The following is a 27,773-nucleotide window of genomic DNA, read 5'->3' as shown; positions in this document are numbered from 1 at the left end:
TACAGTGACCTCCACATCTCTTCCACTGGGCATTGATATTGTCTTTTTATTCCACTGTAACCTCCACCACTCTTCCAAGGGGCAATGATATTGTCTTTTTATTCCACTGTAATGTCCACCACTCTTCCAAGGGGCACTGATATTGCCTTTTTATTCCACTGTAACCTCCAACACTCTTCCAATGGGCATTGATATTGTCTTTTTAATCCACTGCGACCTCCACCACTCTTCCAAGGGGCATTAAAACTGTCTTGTTAAGCTACTGTGACCTCCACGTCTCTTCCAAGGGGCAGTAAAACCGTCTGGATAAACCACTCTGAACTCCACAGCTCTTCCAAGGGGCATTGGTATTGTCTTTTTCTTCCACTCTAACCTCCACCACTCTTCCAAAGGGCATTGACATTGTTTTTTTATTCCACTGCGACCTCCACCACTCTTCCAAGGGGCATTAAAACTGTCTTGTTAAGCTACAGTGACCTCCACATCTCTTCCACTGGGCATTGATATTGTCTTTTTATTCCACTGTAACCTCCACCACTCTTCCAAGGGGCATTGATATTGTCTTTTTAATACAGTGCGACCGCAACCACTCTTACTTGTGGCATAAAACCGTCATTTTAAGCTACAGTGACCTCCACGTCTCTTCCAAGGTGCATTAAAACCGTATTTTTAAACCACTGTGAACTCCACAGTTCTTCCAAGGTTCATTGATATTGTCTTTTTATTCCACTGTAACCTCCAACACTCTTCCAAGGGGCATTGATATTGTCTTTTTATTCAACTGAGACTTCCACCACTCCTTCAAGGAGCATTGACATTGTCTTTTTATTCCACTGCGACCTCCACCACTCTTCCAAGGGGCATTAAAACTGTCTTGTTAAGCTACAGTGACCTCCACATCTCTTCCACTGGGCATTGATATTGTCTTTTTATTCCACTGTAACCTCCACCACTCTTCCAAGGGGCATTGATATTGTCTTTTTAATACAGTGCGACCGCAACCACTCTTCCTTGTGGCATAAAACCGTCATTTTAAGCTACAGTGACCTCCACGTCTCTTCCAAGGTGCATTAAAACCGTATTGTTAAACCACTGTGAACTCCACAGTTCTTCCAAGGTTCATTGATATTGTCTTTTTATTCCACTGTAACCTCCAACACTCTTCCAAGGGGCATTGATATTGTCTTTTTATTCAACTGAGACTTCCACCACTCCTTCAAGGAGCATTGACATTGTCTTTTTAATCCACTTCGACCTCCACCACTCTTCCAAGGGGCATTAAAACAGGCTTGTTAATCTGCTGTAAACTCCACGTCTCTTCAAAGGGGCATTAAAGCCGTCAATTTAAACCACTCTCAACTCCGCAGCTCTTGCAAGGGGCATTGATATTGTCTTTTTATTCCACTTTAACCTCCACCACTCTTCCAAGGGGCATTGTTATTGTCTTTTTATTCCACTGCGACTTCAACCTCTCTTCTAAGGGTCATTGATATTGTCTTTTTAATCCACTGCGACCTCCACCACTCTTCCAAGGGGCATTAAAACTGTCTGGTTAACCACTCTGAACTCCACTAGAGATGAGCGTTGTTCTACTCGAACTGTTCGCCAATCTCAAATTCGAGCTGTTTTGGGCGGTGTTCGAGCCGTACGGCGAACACGAACAATTTGAGAAAAATTCGGCTGTTCGAGGTTATGTTCGATAACTGTTCGTGCACCAAAATCATAACTGGATTTTTTCTCAGTAATGATGAAAATTAATGTTAATACGCAGTTTGAGTGTACAGCGGGGTGGGGGGAGGGGCAGGGGATGGATCTCTGCAGGAACAATGAAGATCTCCATTTTTTTTTCTCTTTCCCGCATTTACAGTGGGAAGGTGCAATGTCAGCCTATCAGCAGCGCACACACGGAGCGAAGTGCTTTTTTTCACACAAGCAAGGGCATGTGTCATTGGCAGTGTATGTCACATGTCCTTGCCCTATAAGACCAAGCCATTTTCCCCGTCGCCACCATTTTCTCACTGCTGCAGCTGCGTGTTAGACGGCACCGCTGTTGCTGTGTGCGCTATACCTTGTTAATTTCAAGCCAATTTTCGCACAAATCTACAGATAGCTTGGGAGTAGGGAATAGTTGTGACTGCAGTCCTTTTAAGGACTAGGTTACAGCATTTCCTACGACTTTTATCAGGCAGGTCTGTGCTCTTAAATAGATAGATTGTGGGAGTAAAGACTAATTGTAATTGGAGTCCTTTTCAGGACTAGGTTACATCAGTTCCTATCAGTTTTTGCCAGGCAGGTCTGTGCCAGTGCTGTGCAAGTTTTTTTCACAGCATTTGGCTGAATCTAGCAAAGCTAATCCTTTTTGGCCTATTGCAGAGTGTGTTAGTCAGTGGAGTAGCCTATCTGTGTTGCAAGATATACCACCTGTGTATAGAATACCAATTTTTTTACTGAACCTAGTGAAGTAAAATCTTTTGGGCATAGCATCATTCTATTAGTCCATCTATACTGACCTCCATCAGGTTGCAAATTGAATATAATTTTTTTCTGCATCTAGCTCTGAAAAAATATTGGGCTTCTAGCTGTGTGTGGGACTTGTTGTATTAGTCCATCTATACTGACCTCCATCAGGTTGCAAACTGCATATATTTTTTTCTTCATCTACCTCTGAAAAAATATTGGGCTTCTAGCTGTGTGTGGGACTTGTTCTATTAATCCATCTATACAGACCTCCATCAGGTTGCAAACTGAATATATTTTTTTCTGCATCTACCTCTGAAAAAATATTGGGCTTCTAGCTGTGTGTGGGACTTGTTCTATTAATCCATCTATACAGACCTCCATCAGGTTGCAAACTGAATATATTTTTTTCTGCATCTACCTCTGAAAAAATATTGGGCTTCTAGCTGTGTGTGGGACTTGTTGTGTTAGTCCATCTATACTGACCTCCATCAGGTTGCAAACTGAATATATTTTTTTCTGCATCTACCTCTGAAAAAATATTGGGCTTCTAGCTGTGTGTGGGACTTGTTCTATTAATCCATCTATACAGACCTCCATCAGGTTGCAAACTGAATATATTTTTTTCTGCATCTACCTCTGAAAAAATATTTGGCCTTCTAGCAGTGTGTGGGACTTTCTCTATTAGTCCATCTATACTGGCCTCCATCAGGTTGCAAATTAAAAATAATTTTTATCTGCATCTAGCTCTGAAAAAATATTTGGCCTTCTAGCAGTGTGTGGGACTTTCTCTATTAGTCCATCTATACTGACCTCCATCAGGTTGCAAATTAAAAATAATTTTTATCTGCATCTAGCTCTGAAAAAATATTTGGGCTTCTAGCTGTGTGTGGGACTTGTTCTATTAGTCCATCTATACTGACCTCCATCAGGTTGCAAATTGAATATAATTTTTTTCTGCATCTAACCCAGCCAATAGTTTTGGCCTAATACCACAGTTTGGCCACTCAGCTCTGCTCGGTTCCCATCCATTGTTTTTTTGTGCAAACAACTCCAGAGTTGTGAATTAGTTAACCACCAAAATGAGTGGAAAAAGGCCTGCTGCTGGTGGAAAGGGGAATAGGCGTGTTGGGAAGGGAAACAAAGGTTGTGTCCGTGGGGTAGGTGTTAAAGCAACAGTAACATCTGCAGAAGAAAGACCATCTTCCAGCCAAACTAAAATGTCTACTTCTTTTAGCGGACAATGTGATAAGATCCCTTTCTTACGGCCACGCCAATCGCTACAAATTCCAGATGAGGCACAAAAACAGCAGGTGCTTCAACGGATATCAAGTGCCCCTTTAAGTGGGCTCTCCTCCACATCAACTTCAACATCACAAATACTCCAGTCCTCAAAGGTGTCACCCCAATCGCACTTGCTTCCTCACAGCTCCCAAATCTCTAGCTGCCCATCTGAGTATGAGGTAGAACAGATGGTTGAGTCTGCAGAGCTGTTTACTCATACTATAGCCTGGGAATCAGAGGTCGACTCCAGCGCTTCTGTGAATCCAGACGAGGAAATGATCTGCACTGATGCCCAGAATCTTTATGAGTCGGATCCAGGACCAGACGCAGAAGGTTCTGACCATAATGTAGACCCTCATTCCCAAACTGTAACTCCTGTTGGTGGAGACAATGAGGAAGACGATGATAAGACTCAAATACCTGATTGGAGCGACAACTTTATTTTTTTGTCAGGGCAGGAACAGGTTGGCTCTGAGGACGACGGGTGTGATAACGCACAGGGTGATGATGATGAGGTTGGAGATCCCACTTACTGTCAACCCACAGTCAGCCAAGAGATGAGGTCAGCAGAGGAGGTGGAGGAAGATGCTAGTGACGACGAGGTCAGGTTGCGCCTTCCTGGACAGAGACGTAGTACTGGAAGCACGTCAACAACTGCATCCTCAAACACAACTCTGCCTCTCACCACAAGTCGTGGTGGCTCTTCAGGTCGCATGGGTGCTAAGCCTTGCATAGCCTGGGCATTTTTTCAGATCGATAAAGATGACCCAACTCGTGTTTTCTGTAACATTTGTCAGCAAAAGCTAAGTAGAGGCCAAAAAATACATAGTTTGAGTACTTCATGCATGAACCGGCACATGGACATGAAGCATAAGTTGCAGTAGGAAGCTCAGTGTGCTACAATGCGGCCTAGCCGGCCGGGCCAACCACCGTCTGCCATATCTTGTGCATCCGCGGCCTCTTCATCCTCTGTGACTGGGGGGACAGCAATCACACCTGTTTTGGGGCGCAGACCTGCCACCTCTTTACCCGCAACAGCCAGCGTGATTGGCAGGTCATCATTTTCTTTGGAGGTGGTAACACCAGCTGGTGTTGAGCGCTGTCCGACATCGATAGCACCACCTTTGGATCAAGGCAACCTAACATGTCCGCCTGCATCTTCCTCACAGACCGGCAGTTTGCCGGGGACACCCTTATCAACCCCGTCTAAGCACAATAGCCAGCCCTCGGTCCCTCAGATGTGGACAAGTAAAAGACCATTTCCTCCTAGCCATGAGAAAGCTAAGAGGTTGAATTTCACCATCTGCAAGCTCTTGGCTACAGAAATGCTGCCTTTCCGCCTGGTGGACACAGAGGATTTTCGAGACCTTATGTCCGTCGCAGTGCCCCAGTACCAGATGCCCAGTCGGCACTACTTCTCAAAGAAAGGTGTGCCTGCGCTCCACCAGCATGTCGCACACAACATCACCGCTTCTTTGAGAAACTCTGTGTGTGACAGGGTGCATTTCACCACAGACACTTGGATGAGTAGGCATTGACAGGGGCGTTACATGTCGCTGACTGGGCACTGGGTAACTATGGTGACAGCAGGACAAGGGGCTGCTGTCCAAGTCTTGCCGTCCCCACGAGTTGTGCGTCAATCCTCTTTATGTCAAAGTTCCTCCACTGCTTCTGCCTCCTCAACCTCCTCTCGGTCTTCCACCTGCACCCAAATCCTGTCTGGTCATGCCACAAGCTTTCTAACTGCGCAGAAGGGATCCTGCACACCTCCTTACTATGCTGGCAGTAGGGCTCAACGTCATCAGGCGGTTTTTACATTGAAATGTCTGGGAAATGTGAGTCACACAGCTGAGGAGTTGTGGTCAGCTCTGGAGAACGAATTTCATGAATGGTTGTCTCCACTGGACCTGAAACCAGGGAAGGCCGTGTGCGACAATGCTGCAAACCTGGGTGCGGCCCTTCGCCGGGGCAATGTCACACACGTGCCTTGTATGGCTCACGTGTTGAACCTGGTTGTCCAGCAATTTTTAGCCCACTATCCCAGACTAGATGGCCTTCTGCATAGGGCACGGTCGCTGTGTGCTCACTTCCGCCGTTCGCATCCCGCAGCTCAGCGACTTACATCTCTACAGAAGTCGTTGGGCCTGCCACTTCACCGGCTAAAATGCGATGTGCCTACCCGGTGGAATTCAACTCTGCACATGTTGCAGCGACTGTGGCAGCACCGACAAGCCCTGGTGCAATACGTTCTGACGTATAGCCTGGGCCAACGAGATCCAGAGGTGGGGCAAATCACGCTGGAGGAGTGGTCTCAGATCAGGGACCTATGCACCCTTCTGCCCAGTTTTGAAATGGCGACGAAGATGTTTAGTGCTGACGATGCCATTATCAGCATGACTATTCCGGTGATTTACATGCTGGAGCACATGTTAAACAGAATTCGGAGTCAGGTGGTGGCACAAGAGGAGGTGGAGGAAGTAGAGGAGGAGGAGTTGTATGTGGAAGGGCTAACATCTGCAAGGTCCAGACGGTCAGCAGCACCAAGGCGGCAGGCATGTGAGGGTGGGGGAGATGGTTTTACCAGCGCGCATGGTAGCAGCCAAACTAGTGAGGAAGGTGCAGGAGCCCAGGAAGAAGTGGAGGACGAACTGATGGAAGACTCATCAGATGAGGGAGACCTTGATCACATTTCTGTTGTGCGAGGTTGGGGGGAGAGGACAGAGGAAGGAAGCATGATTGTTACCTCGCCACCAACACAACAGGGACTTGGTGCTCCTGGATGCGCAACACACATGAGTGCCTTCTTGCTGCACTACCTGCAACATGACCCTCGAATTGTGAGAATTAGAAATAATCCTGACTACTGGGTTGCCACACTGTTAGATCCCCGGTACAAAAGTAAATTTGCAGAAATTATTCCTGCCATAGAAAGGGATGCACGCATGCAGGAGTATCAGCAGAGACTGTTGCAGAATCTTACATGTGCTTTTCCACAAAATACCAGTGGTGCACGTAGTGAATCTCACAGTTCCAACTTGCCAACCGTGGGACCGTCAAGTGTTCAGCACTCAAACCGTAACAGAACCACAGTATCTGCTGGTAACATCAATTTTGCGGAATCATTTCACCACTTTTTTAGCCCATCCTTTGCAAGGCCACAGGAGACAAGAAGTCTGACACATAGTCAACGCCTAGAGACGATGGTACAGGAGTATCTCCAAGTAAACATTGAAGCCATGACTGTGTTACTGGACCCTTGCTCTTTTTGGGCTTCCAATCTGGATAAATGGCCGGAGCTAGCCACTTACGCCTTGGAGATCTTGTCATGCCCCGCAGCCAGCGTTCTGTCTGAACGTGTGTTCAGCGCTGCTGGTGGTGTGCTGAAAGATAAGCGCACGCGGCTCTCCACTGATAATGTAGACAGACTCACGTTCATAAAGATGAACAAATCATGGATCCGAAACGACTTTTCTACCCCTGTGTCATCCTGGGGAGAGTAAAAGCTTGATGATTGGTTAAAATCACCCTACCAACCGTTTTAAGCTTTCAAATTACTAATCATGTTTATCTGTATCTTGGCTGGAAAATAATTTGGGCTTTGTAGCAGTGTGCAGCACTGATTCTATTAGGCCATCTATAATAAGCTCCACCAGATTTAAAATTACTAATCATGTTTATCTGTATCTTGACTGGAAAATAATTTGGGCTTTGTAGCAGTGTGCAGCACTGATCCTATTAGGCCATCTATACTAAAGCTTCACCAGATTTAAAATTAATAATAATTTTTAGCTGCATCTAGCCCGGAAAACAATTTTGGGGCTCCGAGATGCGCAAGACACATAAGTGCCTTCTTGCTGCACTACCTGCAGCATGACCCTCATATTGTCAGAATTCGAAGTAATCATGACTACTGGGTTGCCACACTCTTAGATCCCCCAAACTTTTCAATCAACCTTTTCATTTTAATAAAGACGAAAAAAATGGTCATTTTTGAAATTATAAGCATTAGCAGGTTGTTAGAAACTGAAATCAAACAGTTTTCAACTCAAAACTTTATTCTAGGTGATGTTACATTTTCACATAGGACCCCTTGTTCGAAAGGAGCTTCTGAACTCTCTCGTCCATTGAATTTGTCAGGTTTTGGATGGTTTCTGCTTCAATTGTTTTGCATGAGGACAGAATACCCTCCCAGAGCTGTTGCTTAGATGTGAACTGCCTCCCGCCATCATAGACACTCCTTTTAATGATGCTCCAAAGGTTCTGAATGGGGTAGAGGTCAGGGGAGCATGGGGGTCACACCATAAGTTTGTCCCATTTTATGTCCATATCAGCCAGAGATGCAGATGTTTTATGTGCAGCATGAGATGGTGCATTATCATGCAAAAAAATGATCTTGCTGTGAAATACACGGTTCTTCTTCTTGAACCATGGCAGGAAGTGCTGTTTGAGAAAATCCACATACATTATGGAGTTCATCTTTAGCGCCTTCAGGGACCCTAAAGGGGCCGACAATCTCTCTCCCCATGATTCCAGCCCAAAACATTACTCCACCTCCTCCTTGTTGGCGCTGTAGCCGTGTTTGCGTGGGGTGTCCATCAACCAGCCATCCTCCACTCCATCCATCTGGACCATCGAGCGTTGCACGGCACTCATCCGTGAACAAAACAGTTTTGAAATCAGTCTTCATGTAATGTTTGGCCCACTGGAGCCATTTCTGCTTGTGTGAAGTGGATAGAGGAGGTCGACAGGATGGCGTATGCACAGCTGCAAACCTCTGAAGGACCCTGCATCTTGTTGTTCGGGGGACGTTGGAGGCACCAGCAGCTTCAAAAACTTGTCTGCTGCTATGGCTTTTTTGCCGCTGCTCTTTCAACCTGACGTAATTGCCTGTAGGAAAGAGTCCTCAATTTGCCCTTATCAGCACGCACACGTGTGTACTGTGAATCAGCTGCATACTTCTTGATTGCCAAGATACTTCATCCTGATCATCGTACAATGTTGATTGTAGTCATGCCTTGACCTAAACACTCCACAATTTGTTGCTTCTCAGCAGCCGACACATCCTTTTTCTTTCCCATTTTGGCAGAAAATGTAGGCTGCTTAATAATGTGAGACAGCCTTCTTAAGTAGTCTTGCCTTTCATTGGACACACCTGCCAAACTAATTAGCACAGGTGTCTGCAATTGCTTACAGTGATATAAAGAGCCCTGACACACATCACCATCAATGAGTTTAACTGACAAACAAACAAATTCTTCCCTTATCACTCCTAAACACTTTTTGCATAATAATTTGGAACACAGTGTACATGTGCTTTTCCACAAAACACCAGTGGTTCACGTAGTGAATCTTACAGTTCTAACTTGCCAACCGTGGTCTGTATGGAGTTGTTCAATAAAGGGCCCAAAATTAAGATAACATAGATGGGAGAGGTCTCTATGAATAGGAATTCCTAAGTATTTGATACCCTGTGAGGGCCAGGCAAAGGGAAAGTTGGACTGGATGGAATCCTATATGGATTTGGGGAGGGAGACATCGAGGGCCTCAGACTTCGCTGCATTGATTTTAAAATTTGACCATGTAACAAAGTGATCTATTTCAGCCATAACAGCATGGATGGATATATGTGATTGAGTGATATATACTAGGACATCATCAGCAAATAGAGAGCACTTGTACTCGGTGCCTCCCACCTCAATCCACCTAATATTGGGGTTATGGCGAATTGATGAGAGCAGGTGCTCCGTCACTAGGATGTATAAGAGAGGGGACAGAGAACATCCCTGCCTTGTCCCATTGGTGATTGTGAAAGGTGATGAAAATGTTCTGACGCGCCCCCTGGGCCTTGGGACACCCGGAGCCGGACCCTTTTTGGTGGATGCTGGTGGTTGTAGTCTCCGTGGCGGCAACCCGGTTTCGTGGCTCAGGGCAGTCAAACCAGTGGCGGAACTATTTATGTGGTTTTGATGTTTAAATGTCCGACTACGCCACCCGTGGATTGCGGTCAGAGTGAACCGCCGCTCCAGGGCAGACCGCTGAGGCTGGTGTTGTGGGTGCAGCAGAGCGTAGCATAACTCCCCACGGGAGGAGTATAGCCTCAGGGCAGTGTATGCGGAGGATGGGGGTGATGGTGCAGGGCAGCAGCAGTAATGACACGGAGTCAGTGATGCAGTCCAGGGCCTTTACTCACAGTTCTTATTATCCAGACCACGTCTGCAGGTAATGGCTGCCCACGTCGTACTGTGCTCACCAGGTGAGGGGCTCAGACAACTCCCAGATAACTTTGGAGTGCTTCACAGGACACCCCCTTTGTGTGTCCTTTGTCTGGCCTTTCTTACCAACCCTTCTGTCCGGCTGCCTCGGGCCTCCTCTTGGTAAACTTGGCGCCAGTTTCCCTGACCCTATGTGGTGCCTTCCGAGCGGGTGTAGCGAGGGGCTGCGCCACATAAAATGTCACAGCCTCCGGTTTCTAGCTGAGGGTCGTTTCCTGCCTCCACTAGTTTCGGGGACCGGTCTCCCCCTTTGGCCTGACCCCTCCACGCAGGTGGATTCGGGCGTGCGGTGGCGACTCGCCCGTCCGCACCCCTGAGATCCCTTCGTTCCTCGTTCCTGGAGCCTTCTCCGCTCCTCTTCCTTCCTTCTCCCTCTTCCAGGCCTGGGCCTCTGTCACTAGGCCCGCCTCCGGAGCAGAGCTCATGCAGAGCCCCTGCTCCCTGCCACTTCTGCTCAGACTTCTCTGCACTGAACTAAGATGGTGCCCACCTTTTATACTCCCTTCTCAATGCACCCAGGAACTGCTTCCTCCCTGCTCCTGCACTACAGGGTTCCCCTTCCTCAGTGTTCCCTCCCCCCACTCCAGCCAGGGACAGGGACTATCTCAGGGGCAAATTGGTCGCCCTGCCCCACGGCAATGTGGTGTAATGCATGCAGGTGTCGGGTCCTGATCCACACTACATCCTTACCTGAGAGTGAGATATCACACCTCTGGGTGAGGTGCAATACCTCTGTAGCAACCGAGCCCTCAGGGTGCTACAGTTCCATTTATCTTCAGCCTAGGTGACGTATTGCGATACAGGGCCGTGATTTTGGCTATAAAAGGGTCCCCTAGACCCCTACCCCAAGCTTTTTAAGAGAATCATATATGGCGTGCCAGGAGACTCTATGGAATGCTTTCTCAGCATCCAACGAGAGTATCTAATTACAAATTTTTAACTGCATCTAGCCCAGGAAATACTTTGTGCCTAGTAGCAGTGTCTGCTAGTCAGCGGATTATCCCGGCTGTTAACCAAGCTACACCACCTGTAGTTTGGACACTTAATTTTTTCAAAGGAAATGCTTCGGGACCACGGGATACTCAGTGAAGAGCATCAGGAGGCACCCCAAGGCATAGGGGCTGGGACTGGCAGTAGGATGCCTTGCGGTGGACAGCCGAGCTCGATCCTTATAAAAGCTTTTTAACTGCAGCAGTTTAGTGGACGCTACTGGAGCTGGAATTACGCGGCTGCTGGCATGAGACTTGCCCTCCAATAGATCCTTGTAAATGGATTTAAAGTGTATTCATTCAAATTAGAGAGACAATTTAAATTAAAAAGCTTAGAGCTGCCTCCACCACAGGGGGGCTCGCTCGACCCACCAGCGGACAGGCACCAGTATTGGGAGAGGGGGGCTGGCCGTCAGGGTTCACCGCGGCTCTGGCACAAACCCGGCGACGCGGAGGTGGCACGGGCAGGAGCGGACTGAACGTGTCGACTTCTCACTTTTTGGATTTTAGAAGGGCATGACATGCCTATATCTGTGTCTTCCCCTCCTTTTACTCCTCCACCTCTTTTCTTTTCGCATGACTATATGTACTTGTCACTTTTCCATGTGTTAGTTGTGTCTTCTGAGCAGTTTGTCAGCTCTTGGACACCTTTGAAGGTGTTTTCTATGTGTTTCTATGTGTTTTTGTTTGCCTGCCATTGGTTTTAACGGTGTTCGAAGCTGTTCGACGAACAGTTCGACGAACACTTCGGCGAACACACGGGTGTTCGACGAACCGAACCGAACTCGAACACTACGGGGGTGGCTCAACACTAAACTCCACAGCTCTTCCGAGGGGCATTGATATTGTCTTTTTATTCCACTGTAAACTCCACCACTCTTCCAAGGGGCATTGATTTTGTCTTTTTATTGCACTGTGACTTCCACCACTCTTCAAAGGGGCATTGAGATTGTTTTTTAATTCTACTGCGACCTCCACCACTCTTCCAAGGGGCATTGATATTGTCTTTTTTTTCCGCTGAGACCTCCCCCACTCTTCCAAGGGGCATTAAAACTGTCTTGTTAAGCTACACTGACCTCCACATCTCTTCCACTGGGCATTGATATTGTCTTTTTATTCCACTGTAACCTCCACCACTCTTCCAAGGGGCATTGATATTGTCTTTTTATTCCACTGTGACCTCCACCACTCTTCCAAGGGGCATTGATATTGTCTTTTTAATCCAGTGCGACCGCAACCACTCTTCCTTGTGGCATAAAACCGTCATTTTAAGCTACTGTGACCTCCACGTCTCTTCCAAGGTGCAATAAAACCGTATTGTTAAACCACTGTGAACTCCACAGTTCTTCCAAGGTTCAATGATATTGTCTTTTTATTCCACTGTAACCTCCAACACTCTTCCAAGGGGCATTGATATTGTCTTTTTATTCAACTGAGACTTCCACCACTCCTTCAAGGAGCATTGACATTGTCTTTTTAATCCACTTCGACCTCCACCACTCTTCCAAGGGGCATTAAAACAGTCTTGTTAATCTACTGTAAACTCCACTTCTCTTCAAAGGGGCATTAAAGCCGTCAATTTAAACCACTCTCAACTCCGCAGCTCTTCCAAGGGGCATTGGTATTGTCTTTTTATTCCACTGTAACCTCCACCACTCTTCCAAGGGGCAATGACTTTGTCTTTTTATTCCACTGTGAACTCCACCATTCTTACAAGGGGCATTAAAACTGTCTTGTTAACCTACAGTGACCTCCATATCTCTTCCACTGGGCATTGATATTGTCTTTTTATTCCACTGTAACCTCCACCACTCTACCAAGGGGCATTGATATTGTATTTTTGTTCCACTACGACCTCCACCACTCTTCCAAGGGGCATTGATATTGTCTTTTTAATGTACTGCGACCTCCACCACTATTCCAAGGGGCATTAAAACCATCTTGTTAAGCTACTGTGAGCTCCACGTCTCTTCCACGGGGCATTGATATTGTCTTTTCATTCCACAGTAACCTCCACCTCTCTTCCAAGGGGCATTGATATTGTCTTTTTATTCCACTGCAACCTCCACCTCTCTTCCAATGGGCATTGATATTGTCTTTTTAATCCACTGCGACCTCCACCACTCTTCCTTGTGGCATTACAACCGTCTTTTTAAGCTACTGTGACCTCCACGTCTCTTCCAAGGGGCATTAAAATCGTCAATTTAAACCACTCTCAACTCCGCAGCTCTTTCAAGGGGCATTGATATTGTCTTTTTATTCCACTGTAACTTCCACCACTCTTCCAAGGGGCATTGATATTGACTTTTTATTCCACTGCGACCTCTACCACTCTTCCAAGGGGCATTGATATTGTCTTTTTAATCCACTGCGACCTCAACAACTCTTCCATGTAACTTTAAAACTGTCTTTTTAAGCTACTGTGACCTCCACGTCTCTTCCATAAAAACCATATGGTTAAACCACTCTGAACTCAACAAATCTTCCAATGGGCATTGATATTGTCTTTTTATTCCACTGTAACCTCCACCACTCTTCCAAGGGGCATTTAATATTGTCTTTTTATTCCACTGCGACCTATACTACTCTTCCATGGTACATTAAAAAGATCTTGTTCAGCTACTGTGACCTCCATGTCTCTTCCACAGGGCATTGATATTCTCTTTTTATTCCACTGTAACCTCCAATACTCTTCCAAGGGGCATTGATATTGTCTTTTTATTCAACTGAGACTTCCACCACTCCTTCAAGGAGTATTGACATTGTCTTTTTAATCCACTTCGACCTCTACCACTCTTCAAAGGGGCATTAAAACAGTCTTGTTAATCTACTATGAACTCCAAGTCTCTTCCAAGGGGCATTAAAACTGTCAATTTAAACCACTCTCAACTCCGCAACTCTAGCAAGGGGCATTGATATTGTTTTTTTATTCCACTGTAACAACCAGCACTCTTCCAAGCAGCATTTATATTGTCTTTTTAATCAACTGCGACCTCCACCATTCTTGCAAGGGCCATTAAAACAGTGTTGTTAAGATACTTTGACCTCCACGTCAATTACTCAGGGCACTAAAACAGTCAATTTAATCCACTCTGATCTCCATAGCTCTTGCAAGGGGCATTGATATTGTCTTTTTATTCCAATGTAACCTCAAGCACTCTTCCAAGGGGCATTGATATTGTCTTTTTATTCCACTGCAACTTCCACCTCTCTTACAAGGGGCATTAAAACCGTCTTGTTAAGCTTCTGTGACCTCCACGTCTCTTTCACTAGGTATTGATATTGTCTTTTTATTCCAATGTAACCTCCACCACTCTTCCAATGGGCATTGATATTGTCTTTTTATTCCACTGGGACCTTCACCACTCTTCCAGGTGGCATTGATATTGTCTTTTTAATCCACTGCGACCTCCACCACTCTTCAAAGGGGCATTTAAACCGTACTGTTAAGCTACTGTGACCTCCACGTCTCTGCCAAGGAGCATTAAAACCGTCAATTTAAACCACTCTGAACTCCACAGCTCTTGCAAAAGGCATTGATATTGTCTTTTTATTCCACTGTAACCTACAGCACTCTTTCAAGGGGCATTGATATAGTATTTTTATTCCACTACGACTTCCACCACTCTCCCAAGGTGCATTAAAAGCATCTTGTTTAGCTACTGTAACGTCTATGTATATTCCACGGGGCATTGATACTGTCTTTTTATTCCACTGTATCCTCTACAACTCTTCCAAGGTGTATTGATATTGTCTTTTTATTCCACTGCGACCTCCACCTCTCTTCTAAGGGGCATTGATATTGGCTTTTTAATCCACTGCGACCTCCACCACTCTTCCAAGAGGCATTAAAACAGTCTTGTTAAGCTACTGTGACCTCCACATCTCTTCCATGGGGCATTAAAACCGTCTGGTTAAACCACTCTGAACTCCACAACTCTTCCAAGGGGCATTGATATTGTCTTTTTATTCCTCTGTAACCTCCACCACTCTTCCAAGGGGCATTAAAACCAAATGGTTAAACCACTCTGAACTCCATAGCTCTTTCAAGGTCTGGTTAAGTTACTGTGACCTCCACGTCTCTTCCAAGGAGTGTTAAAACCGTCTGGTTATACAACTCTGATTTCCACAGCTCTTCCAAGGGGCATTGGTATTGTCTTTTTATTCCACTCTAACCTCCACCACTCTTCCAAAGGGCATTAAAACTGTCTTGTTAAGCTGCTGTAACCTCCATGTCTATTCCACGAGGCATTGATATTGTCTTTTTAATCCAATGTAACCTCCACCACTCTACTAAGGGGCAGTGATATTGTCTTTTTAAACCACTGCGACCTCCAAGTCTCTTCCAAGAGGCATTAAAACCATCTGGTTAAACCGCTCTGAGCTCCACAGCTCTTCCAAGGGGCATTGACCATGTCTTTTTTTCCATTGTAACCTTCTGCACTCTTCCAAGTGCATTGATATTGTCTTTTAATTCCTCTGCGATGTCCACAGCTCTTCCAAGGGGCATTAAAACCGTCTTGTTAAGCTTCTATGACCTCCAAGTTTCTTACACAGGGCATTGATATTGTCTTTTTATTCCACTGTAACCTCACCACTTTTCCAAGGGGCATTGATATTGTCTTTTTATTCCACTGCGACCTCCACCACTCTTCTAAGGGGCATTGATATTGTCTTTTAAATCCACAACGATCTCCAACACTCTTCCAAGGGGCATTTAAACAGTCTTGTTAAGCTACTGTGACCTACTCGTCTCTTCCAAGGGGCATTAAAACCGTCTGGTTAAACACGCTGGACTCCACAGCTCTTCCAAGGGGCATTGATATTGTCTTTTTATTCCACTGTAACCTCCACCATTCTTCCAAGGGGAAATGATATTGTCTTTTTAATGCACTGCGACCTCCACCACTCTTCCAAGGGGCATTAAAACCATCTGGTTAAACCACTCTGAACTCCATAGCTCTTTCAAGAGGCATTGATATTGTCTTTTTATTTCACTGTAACCTCCACCACTCTTTCAAGGGGCATTGATATTGTCTTTTTATTCCACTGCGACCTCCACTACTCTTCCAAGGGGCATTAAAACTGTCTTGTTAAGCTACGGTGGCCTCTACGTCTCTTCATCGGGGCATTGATATTGTCTTTTTAATCCACTGTGACCTCCACCACTTTTCCAAGGTGCATTAAAACTGTCTTGTTAATCTACTGTGACCTCCACGTCTCTTCCAAGGGGCAATAAAACCATCTGGTTAAACCACTCTGAATTCCACAGCTCTTCCAAGGGGCATTGGTATTGTCTTTTTTTTTCCACTCTAACCTCCACCACTCTTCCAAGGGGCATTGACATTGTCTTTTTATTCCACTGCGACCTCCATCATTCTTCCAAGGGGCATTGATATTGTCTTTTTATTCCACTGCCACCTCCACCACTCTTCCAAGGGGTATTGATATTGTCTTTTTAATCCACTGCGACCTCCACCACTTTTCCAAGGGGCATTAAAACTGTCTTGTTAAGCTACAGTGACCTCCACAGCTCTTCCACGGTGCATTGATATTGTCATTAAATTCCACTGTAACCTGCACCACTCTTCCAAAGGGCATTGATATTGTCTTTTTAATCCAATGCGTCCTCCACCACTCTTCCAAAGGGCATTAAAACCATATTGTTAAGCTACTGTGACCTCCAGGTCTCTTTCACGGGGCATTGATATTGTCTTTTTATTCCAATGCCACCTCCACTACTCTTCCAAGGGGCATTGATATTGTCTTTTTTTCCTCTGCGACCTCCACCACTCTTCCAAGGGGCATTTATATTGTCTTCTTAATCAACTTCGACCTCCACCACTCTTCAAAGGGGCATTAAAACCGTCTTGTTAACCTACTTTGACATCCACGTCAATTCCACGGGGCATTGATTGTCTTTTTATTCCACTGCGACCTCCACCACTCTACCAAGGGGCATTGATATTGTCTTTTTATTCCACTGTAACCTTCACCACTCTTCCAAGAGGCTTTGATTTTTTCTTTTTATTCCACTGCGACCTACACCACTCTTCCAAGCGGCATTGATATTGTCTTTTTAATTAACTGTGACCTCCACCACTCTTCCAAGGGGCATTAAAACCATCTGGTTAAACCACTCTGAACTCCACAGCTCTTCCAAGGGGCATTGATATTGTCTTTTTTTTCCACTGTAACCTCCACCACTCTTCCAAGGGGCATTGATTTTGTCTTTTCATTCCACTGCGACCTTAACCACTCTTCCAATGTGCATTGATATTGTCTTTTTAATCCACTGCGACCTCCACCACTCTTCCAAGGGGCATTTAAACCGTATTGTTAAGCTACTGTGACCTCCACGCCTCTTCCAAGGTGCATTAAAACCGTCAATTTAAACCACTCTGAACTCCACAGCTCTTACAAGAGGCATTGATGTTGTCTTTTTACTCCACTGTAACCTCCACCACTCTTCCAATGGGCCATTAAAACCGTGTTGTTAATCTACTTTGACCTCCACATCAATTCCTCAGGGCATTAAAACAGTCAATTTAATCCACTCTGAACTCCATAGCTCTTGCAAGGGGCATTGATATTGTCTTTTTATTGCAATGTAGCCTCCACCACTCTTCTAAGGGGCATTGATATTGTCTTTTTAAACCACTGCGACCTCCACCACTCTTCCAAGAGGCATTAAAAACATCTTATTATGCTACTATGACCTCCACGTCTCTTCTAAGGGGCATTAAAACCGTCTGGTTAAACCACTCTGAATTCCACAGCTCATCAAAGGGGCATTGATATTGTCTTTTTATTCCACTGTAACCTCCACCACTTTTCCTATAGGAATTGATATTGTCTTTTTATTATTATTATTATTATTATTTATTATTATAGCGCCATTTATTCCATGGCGCTTTACATGTGATAGGGATATACATAACAAAAGCATTTACATAATCTAAACAAAACGAGTCAGCGACTGGTACAGGAGGAGCGAGGACCCTGCCAGCGAGGGCTCACATTCTAGAAGGGATGGGTGAGGATACATTAGTTGATGGTAGAGCTGGTCATGCAGCGGTGGTTACTGCAGGTTGTAGGCTTGTCAGAAGAGGTGGGTCTTCAGGTTTCTTTTGAAGGTTTCCACGGTCGGCAAGAGTCTGATGTGTTGGGGTAGAGAGTTCCAGAGTAGGGCGGATGCACGGGAGAAATCTTGTATAGAATTGTGGGAGGAGGAGATAAAAGGGTAGTAGAGAAGGAGATCTTGTGAGGATCTGAGGTTGCGTGCAGGTAAGTACCGGGAGACTAGGTCACAGATGTATGGGGAAGACAGGTTGTGGATGGCTTTGTATGCCATGGTTAGAGTTTTGAACTGGATTCTCTGGGCAATGGGGAGCCAGTGAAGAGATTGACAGAGAGTAGAGGCCAGGGAATAGCGGGGGCACAGGTGAATTAGTCGAGCAGCAGAGTTTAGGATAGATTGGAGAGGCGCAAGAGTGTTGTAAGGGAAGCCACTGAGCAGGAGGTTGCAGTAGTCAAGGCGGGATATGATGAGGGCATGCACTAGTGTTTTTGCAGAGTCTTTGCTGAGGAATGCACGGATCCGGGAGATGCTTTTGAGTTGGAGTCGGCAGGAAGTGGAAAGGGCTTGGATATGTGGCTTGAAGAAGAGATCATAGTCCAGGGTTACTCCAAGGCAGCGAGCTTGTGGGACTGGGGAGAGTGAACAGCCTTTGACGTTGATGGCTAGGTCAGATGGGGGATGTGAATGAGAGGATGGAAAGATGATGAACTCTGTTTTATGCATGTTGAGTTTTAGAAATCTGTCAGAGAAGATGGATGACATGGTGGACAGACATTGTGGGATTTTGGTTAGTAGGGAGGAGATATCGGGTCCAGAGAGGTAGATCTGTGTGTCGTCAGCATAGTGGTGATACTGAAAACCGTGAGACTCTATGAGCTGTCCCAGGCCAAAGGTATAGATGGAGAAGAGCAGAGGTCCTAGAACTGAACCTTGGGGGACACCGTCAGATAGGGGGCGAGATGAGGAGGTGGTGCGTGAGTGGGAGACGCTGAATGTCCTGTCTGTTAAGTATGAGGAGATCCAAGATAGAGCCAAGTTCGTGATGCCAAGAGATGAGAGAATCTGGAGTAAGAGGGAATGGTCCACTGTGTCAAAGGCAGATGACAGGTCCAGAAGGAGGAGGATGGAGTAGTGTCGCTTGGATTTAGCATTTAGTAGGTCGTTGGTGACTTTGGTCAGGGCAGTTTCAGTCGAGTGATGCGGTCGGAAGCCAGATTGCAGGCGGTTGAAGAGGGAGCAGGAGGAGAGGTGGGAGGACAGTTCAAGGTGGACATGTTGTTCTAGTAGTTTTGAGGCAAAGGGGAGGAGTGATATGGGGCAGTAGCTAGTCAGAGAGGAAGGGTCAAGGGAGGGCTTTTGGAGGAAAGGTGTGATTGCGGCATGTTTGAAACATGAGGGGAAGACACCGGTTGTTAGTGACAGATTGAAGAGGTGGGTTAGGGTTGGGATGAAGACTGTGGTAAGGTTAGTGATGAGGTGGGATGGGATTGGGTCAAGTTCGCAGGTGGTGAGGTGTGATTTGGAGAGTAAAGAGGAGACTTGACCTTCTGTAATGGTGGAGAAGTGGGGTTTGGAGGAGGAGGGTTGAATAGATATGAGGAGGAGTTGTGTGGACTTTAGGCAAAAGTTTGTCTGATGGTGTCAATCTTCTGTTTGAAGAATGAGGCAAAGTCTTCGGCTGAGATGAGAGAAGAGGGAGGAGGTGCTGGGGGACGAAGGAGAGAGTTGAAAGTGTTAAATAGCTGTTTAGGGTAGTGAGATAGGGAGGATATGAGAGATGAGAAGTAGGTTTGTTTTTGCTGTAGTGAGTGCGTACTTGAAATTAGTGAGGGATTGCTTGAATGCGATGAAGTGCTCGATGGAGTGAGACCTTTTCCATCTCCGCTCCGCAACCCTGGAGGCCCGGCGCAGTTCTTTAGTAAGTTTAGTGTGCCAGGGTTGCCTGTTGTATGTGCGAGATGTGATGTGTGTGAGAGGGGCGATCGAGTCTAGAGCTGCAGGTATTGTGGTGTTATATGAAGCAGCAGCAACGTCTGCATCGTGTAAGGAATTTATGTTTGTAAGAGGGAGGAGGGATTCAGAGAGTGAGTGTAAGTCAAGGTGTTTGAGATTTCTGCGAGGGTAAGCAAGTTTGTGGAGTGGGGATTGTTGCCCCGGGGAGGAGAGAGAAGAGAATGTAAGTAGGCTGTGATCAGAGAGAGGGAGAGGTGAGTTAGTGAGGTTAAATAGGGAACAGAGGCGGGTGAAGATGAGGTCCAGTGTGTGGCCATCTTTGTGGGTGGGTGTGGAAGACCATTGAGTGAGTCCGAAGGAGGAAGTGAGAGATAGGAACTTAGAGACAGACGAGTGGGAAGTGTTAATGGGGATGTTGAAGTCACCCATTATGATAGTGGGGATGTCAGTGGAGAAGAAGTGAAGCAGCCAGGTCGTGAAGTGGTCTAAGAAGGTGGTGGCTTGCCCTGGGGGTCGGTAAACGACGGCCAGTTGGAGGTTGGAGGGGAAATAGATGCGCACACAGTGCACCTCAAAAGAGGGGAGTGTAACGGAGGGTGGCAGTGGGATTTGGGTGAAAGCACAGTGTTCTGATAGGATAAAACGTACGCCTCCGCCATGTTTGCCGTTGTGGCGGGGGGTGTGGGAAAGGTGGAATCCGCCATATGAAAGTGCAGCTGGGGAGGCTGTGTCAGAGGGGGTGAGCCAGGTTTCAGTGATGGCGAGGAAGGAAAGTTTGTTTGTAATGAAAAGATTGTGGATGAAGGAAAGTTTGTTGCAGACAGAGCGAGCGTTCCATAGAGCTCCTGTTAGAGCAACTAAGGGAGTGGGGATTGGTTGGATGGGTATGAGGTTAGAAGGGTTGCGACAGTTTGTGGAAGGTCGTGGATAGGAGGAAGAAGTAACTGTGGGGATATGGCGAGGAGGACCAGGATTTGGAGAGATATCTCCAGCAGTGAGGAGGAGCAGAGAAAGTGTTAGCAGGTGGGAGCAAGAGAGAGCATGAGGTGGCTGTCTGTGTTTGGAGATCCTGGATTGAATGTTTAGGAATAATTTGGAGGAGGAGGTGAGATGAATGGGGAGGATGGAGGGAGAGATGAAGAGTTTCTTACAAGGTGTAGGGATTTGAGGGGTTACTAGAAAGTGGAGGACTATAGAGGAAAAAGTGAGAGCTAACAGAAACATAGTTATAAGAGAGTAAGTGGTCAAAGTGTTGCTTACCTGACTCCTGCCCTGACTATCTGCCTCTGAAATAACTGCCACTTATCTCCGAAACCACTTTGCACAAGAAGACGCGTGCACACCCTAGCACAAGTGCACCCCTTACAGAGCTTCTAAATATATAGTGCACATTAAACTATCAGGTGAAGGGCATTGTGGGAGCTGCATATGGCTAAATTAGCAGCTGGTCTTCTCACCAGGAGATAGCTGGGTGATCAAACACAGATCTAGGACTCTAGTCTCTGCAGTTTAGCACCTCTAAAAATCAGATAAGATCTATAGTGGGGAAAGGACAAACATATGTGGGTACTGAATGGTGTGGGACAGATAAAGCAGAGACGTTATGTAGAGCATGTACCAGTGAGGTGAATCAGCAAAGCAGAGCATTAGATTACAGCAGACACAGCAAGCAGAGAAGTTATGCAGAGCATGTACCACTGAGGTGAATCAGCAAAGCAGAGCATTAGATTACCGCAGACACAGCAAGCAGAGAAGTTATGCAGAGCATGTACCAGTGAGGTGAATCAGCAAAGCAGAGCATTAGATTACAGCAGACTTTGCAAGCAGAGAAGTTATGCAGAGCATGTAACAGTGAGGTTATTCCACTGCGACCTCCACCACTCTTCCAAGGGGCATTGATATTGTCTTTTTATTCCACTGCGACCTCCATCACTCTTCCAAAGGGCATTGATATTGTCTTTTATTCCACTGTAACCTCCACCACTGTTCTAAGGGGCATTAAAACAGTCTTGTTAAGCTACTGTGACCTCCACGTCTCTTCCACAGGGCATTGTTATAGTCTTTTTATTCCACTGCGACCTCCACCACTCTGCCAAGGGGCATTAAAATCGTCTTGTTAAGCTACTGTGATATCCACGTCTCTTCCACGGGGCATTGATGTTGTCTTTTTATTCCACTGTAACCTCCACCACTCTTCCAAGAGGCATTGATATTGTCAATTTATTCCACTGTAACCTCCACCACTCTTCCAAGGGGCATTGATGTTGTCTTTTTATTCCACTGCGACCTCCACCACTCTTCCAAGGTTCATTGATATTGTCTTTTTAATCCACTGCGACCTCCACGACTCTTTCAAGGGGCATTAAAACCGTCTTGTTAAGCTACTGTGACCTCCACGTCTCTTCCAAGGGGCACTAAAACCGTTTGGTTAAACCACTCTGTACTCCACAGCTCTTCCAAGTGGCATTGATATTGTCATTTTATTTCACTGTAACTTCCACCACTCTTTCAAGGGGCATTGATATTGTATTTTTATTCCACTGTGACCTCCACCACTCTTCCAGTGTGCATTAAAACCGTCTTGTTAAGCTACTGTGACCTCCAAGTCTCTTCCAAGGGGCATTAAAACCGTCGGTTTAAACCGCTCTGAGCTCCACAGCTCTTCCAAGGGGCATTGACAATGTCTTTTTATTCCATTGTAACCTTCTGCACTCTTCCAAGTGCATTGATATTGTCTTTTTATTCCTCTGCGACGTCCACGACTCTTCCAAGGGGCATTAAAACCGTCTTGCTAAGCTACTGTGACCTCCAAGTTTCTTACACAGGGTATTGATATTGTCTTTTTATACCACTGTAACCTCCACCACTCTTACAAGGGGCATTGATATTGTCTTTTAATCCCCTGCGACCTCCATCACTCTTCCAAGAAGCATTGAAACCGTCATGTTAAGCTACTGTGACCTCCACGTCTATTCCACGGTGCATTAAAACTTTCTGGTTAAACCACTGTGAACTCCACAGCTCTTCCAAGGGGCATTGATATTGTCTTTTTATTCCACTCTAACCTCCACCACTTTTCCAAGGGGCATTGATATTGTCTTTTTATTTTACTGCGACCTCCACCACTCTTCCAAAGGGCATTAATATTGTCCATTTATTCCACTGTAACCTCCACGTCTCTTCAAAGGGGCATTGATATTGTCTTTTTATTTAATTGGAACCTCCACCACTCTTCCAAGGGACATTGATATTGTCTTTTTATTCCACTATAACCTCCACCACTCTTCCAAGGGGCATTGATATTGTCTTTTTATTCCACTGTAATCACCACCACTCTTCCAAGGGGCATTGATATTGTCTTTTTAATCCACAGCGACCTCTACCACTTCTCCAAGGGGCTTTAAAACAGTCTTGATAAGCTTCTGTAACCTCCACGTCTCTTCCAAGGGGCATTAAAAATGCATGGTTAAACCACTCTGATCTCCACAGCTCTTCCAAAAGGCATAGATATTGTCTTTTTATTCAACTTTAACCTCCACCACTCTTCCAAGGGGCATTAATATTGTCTTTTTTTTCCACTGCGACCTCCACCACACTTCCAAGGGGATTTGATAATCTTTTTAATCCACTGCGACCTCCACCACTCTTCCAAGGGACATTGATATTGTCTTTTTATTCCACTGCGACCTTCACCCCTCTTCCAAGGAACATTGATATTGTCTTTTTTTTCTACTGTAACCTCCACCACTCTTCTAAGGGGCATTGATATTTTCTTTTTATTTCACTGCGACCTCCACCACTCTTCCAAGGGGCATCGATAATGTATTTTTAATCCACTGCGACCTCCACCACTCTTCTAAAGGGCATTAAAAGCGTCTTGTTAAGCTACTGTGACCTCCACGTCTCTTCCAAGGCGTAATAAAACCGTCAATTTAAAACACTCTGAACTCCACAGCTCTTGCAATAGGCATTGATATTGTCTTTTTATTCCACTGTAACCTCCACCACTCTTCCAAGGGGCATTGATTTTGTCTTTTTAATCCACTGCGACCTCCATCTTTCTTCCAAGAAGCATTAAAACCGTCTTGTTTAGCTACTGTGACCTCCACGTGTATTCCACGGAGCCTTAAAACCTTATGGTTAAACCACTGTGTACTCCACGGCTCATCCAAGGGGCATTGATATTGTCTTTTTATTCCACTGTAACCTCCACCACTCTTCCAAGGTGCATTGATATTGTCTTTTTAATCCACTGCGACCTCTACCACTTCTCCACGGGGCTTTAAAACAGTCTTGATAAGCTTCTATGACCTCCACGTCTCTTCCAAGGGGCATTAAAACCGCATGGTTAAACGACTCTGAACTCCACAGCTCTTCCAAGAGGCATTGATATTGTCTTTTTATTCAACTGTAACCTCCACCACTCTTCCAAGTGGCATTGATATTGTCTTTTTTTTCCACTGCGACCTCCACCACTCTTCCAAGGGGATATGATAATCTTTTTAATCCACTGCAACCTCCACCACTCTTCCAAGGGACATTGATATTGTCTTTCTATTCCACTGCGACCTACACCCCTCTTCCAAGGAACATTGATATTGTCTTTTTTTTTATACGGTAACCTCCACCACTCTTCTAAGGGGCATTAATATTTTCTTTTTATTCCACTGCGACCTCCACCACTCTTCCAAGGGGCATCGATAATGTATTTTTAATCCACTGCGACCTCCACCACTCTTCTAAGGGGCATTAAAATCGTCTTGCTAAGCTACTGTGACCACCACGTCTCTTCCAAGGGGCATTAAAAACGCATGGTTAAACCACTCTGATCTCCACAGCTCTTCCAAAAGGCATAGATATTGTCTTTTTATTCAACTTTAATCACCACCACTCTTCCAAGGGGCATTAATATTGTCTTTTTTTTCCACTGCGACCTCCACCACTCTTCCAAGGGGATTTGATAATCTTTTTAATCCACTGCAACCTCCACCATTTTTCCAAGGGACATTGATATTGTCTTTTTATTCCACTGCGACCTTCACCCCTCTTCCAAGGAACATTGATATTGTCTTTTTTTTCTACTGTAACCTCCACCACTCTTCTAAGGGGCATTGATATTTTCTTTTAATTCCACTGCGACCTCCACCACTCTTCCAAGGGGCATCGATAATGTATTTTTAATCCACTGCGACCTCCACCACTCTTCTAAAGGGCATTAAAAGCGTCTTGTTAAGCTACTGTGACCTCCACGTCTCTTCCAAGGCGTAATAAAACCGTCAATTTAAAACACTCTGAACTCCACAGCTCTTGCAATAGGCATTGATATTGTCTTTTTATTCCACTGTAACCTCCACCACTCTTCCAAGGGGCATTGATTTTGTCTTTTTAATCCACTGCGACCTCCATCTTTCTTCCAAGAAGCATTAAAACCGTCTTGTTTAGCTACTGTGACCTCCACGTCTATTCCACGGAGCCTTAAAACCTTATGGTTAAACGACTGTGTACTCCACAGCTCATCCAAGGGGCATTGATATTGTCTTTTTATTCCACTGTAACCTCCACCACTCTTCCAAGGGGCATTGATATTGTCTTTTTAATCCACTGCGACCTCTACCACTTCTCCAAGGGGCTTTAAAACAGTCTTGATAAGCTTCTGTGACCTCCACGTCTCTTCCAAGGGGCATTAAAACCGCATGGTTAAACGACTCTGAACTCCACATCTCTTCCAAGAGGCATTGATATTGTCTTTTTATTCAACTGTAACCTCCACCACTCTTCCAAGAGGCATTGATATTGTCTTTTTTTCCCACTGCGACCGCCACCACTCTTCCAAGGGGATTTGAAAATCTTTTTAATCCACTGCAACCTCCACCACTCTTCCAAGGGACATTGATATTGTCTTTCTATTCCACTGCGACCTACACCCCTCTTCCAAGGAACATTGATATTGTCTTTTTTTTCTAAGATAACCTCCACCACTCTTCTAAGGGGCATTAATATTTTCTTTTTATTCCACTGCGACCTCCACCACTCTTCCAAGGGGCATCGATAATGTATTTTTAATCCACTGCGACCTCCACCACTCTTCTAAGGGGCATTAAAATCGTCTTGCTAAGCTACTGTGACCACCACGTCTCTTCCAAGGGGTATTAAAACCGTCAATTTATACCACTCTGAACTCCACAGCTCTTGCAATAGGCATTGATATTGTCTTTTTATTCCACTGTAACCTCCACCACTCTTCCAAGGGGCATCTATTTTGTCTTTTTAATCCACTGCGACCTCCATCTCTCTTCCAAGAAGCATTAAAAACGTCTGGTTTAGCTACTGTGACCTCCACGTCTATTCCACGGTGCCTTAAAACCTTATGGTTAAACCACTGTGAACTCCACAGCTCTTCCAAGGGGCATTGATATTGTCATTTTATTCCACAGTAACCTCGACCACTCTTCCAAGGGGCATTAATATTGTCTTTTTATTTTACTGCGACCTCCACCACTCTTCCAAGGGGCATTAATATTGTCTTTTTATTCCACTGCGACTTCCACCACTCTTCCAAGGGTCATTGATATTGTCTTTTTATTCCACTGTAATTTCCACCACTTTTCCAAGGGGCATTGATATTGTCTTTTAATCCCCTGCGACCTCCATCACTCTTCCAAGAAGCATTGAAACCGTCATGTTAAGCTACTGTGACCTCCACGTCTATTCCACGGTGCATTAAAACTTTCTGGTTAAACCACTGTGAACTCCACAGCTCTTCCAAGGGGCATTGATATTGTCTTTTTATTCCACTCTAACCTCCACCACTTTTCCAAGGGGCAATGATATTGTCTTTTTATTTTACTGCGACCTCCACCACTCTTCCAAAGGTCATTAATATTGTCCATTTATTCCACTGTAACCTCCACGTCTCTTCAAAGGGGCATTGATATTGTCTTTTTATTTAATTGGAACCTCCACCACTCTTCCAAGGGGCATTGATATTGTCTTTTTATTCCACTGTAACCTCCACCATTCTTCCAAGGGACATTGATATTGTCTTTTTATTCCACTATAACCTCCACCACTCTTCCAAGGGGCATTGATATTGTCTTTTTATTCCACTGTAATCACCACCACTCTTCCAAGGGGCATTGATATTGTCTTTTTAATCCACAGCGACCTCTACCACTTCTCCAAGGGGCTTTAAAACAGTCTTGATAAGCTTCTGTGACCTCCACGTCTCTTCCAAGGGGCATTAAAAACGCATGGTTAAACCACTCTGATCTTCACAGCTCTTCCAAAAGGCATAGATATTGTCTTTTTATTCAACTTTAACCTCCACCACTCTTCCAAGGGGCATTAATATTGTCTTTTTTTTCCACTGCGACCTCCACCACTCTTCCAAGGGGATTTGATAATCTTTTTAATCCACTGCGACCTCCACCACTCTTCCAAGGGACATTGATATTGTCTTTTTATTCCACTGCGACCTTCACCTCTCTTCCAAGGAACATTGATATTGTCTTTTTTTTCTACTGTAACCTCCACCACTCTTCTAAGGGGCATTGATATTTTCTTTTTATTCCACTGCGACCTCCACCACTCTTCCAAGGGGCATCGATAATGTATTTTTAATCCACTGCGACCTCCACCACTCTTCTAAAGGGCATTAAAAGCGTCTTGTTAAGCTACTGTGACCTCCACGTCTCTTCCAAGGCGTAATAAAACCGTCAATTTAAAACACTCTGAACT

The sequence above is a fragment of the Phyllobates terribilis genome, unplaced genomic scaffold, assembly GCF_046119375.1.
Source record: "Phyllobates terribilis strain yellow unplaced genomic scaffold, ASM4611937v1 Scaffold_95__1_contigs__length_6072419, whole genome shotgun sequence".
Taxonomy (NCBI): domain Eukaryota; kingdom Metazoa; phylum Chordata; class Amphibia; order Anura; family Dendrobatidae; genus Phyllobates; species Phyllobates terribilis.
Note: the sequence above shows the minus strand (reverse complement) of the source record.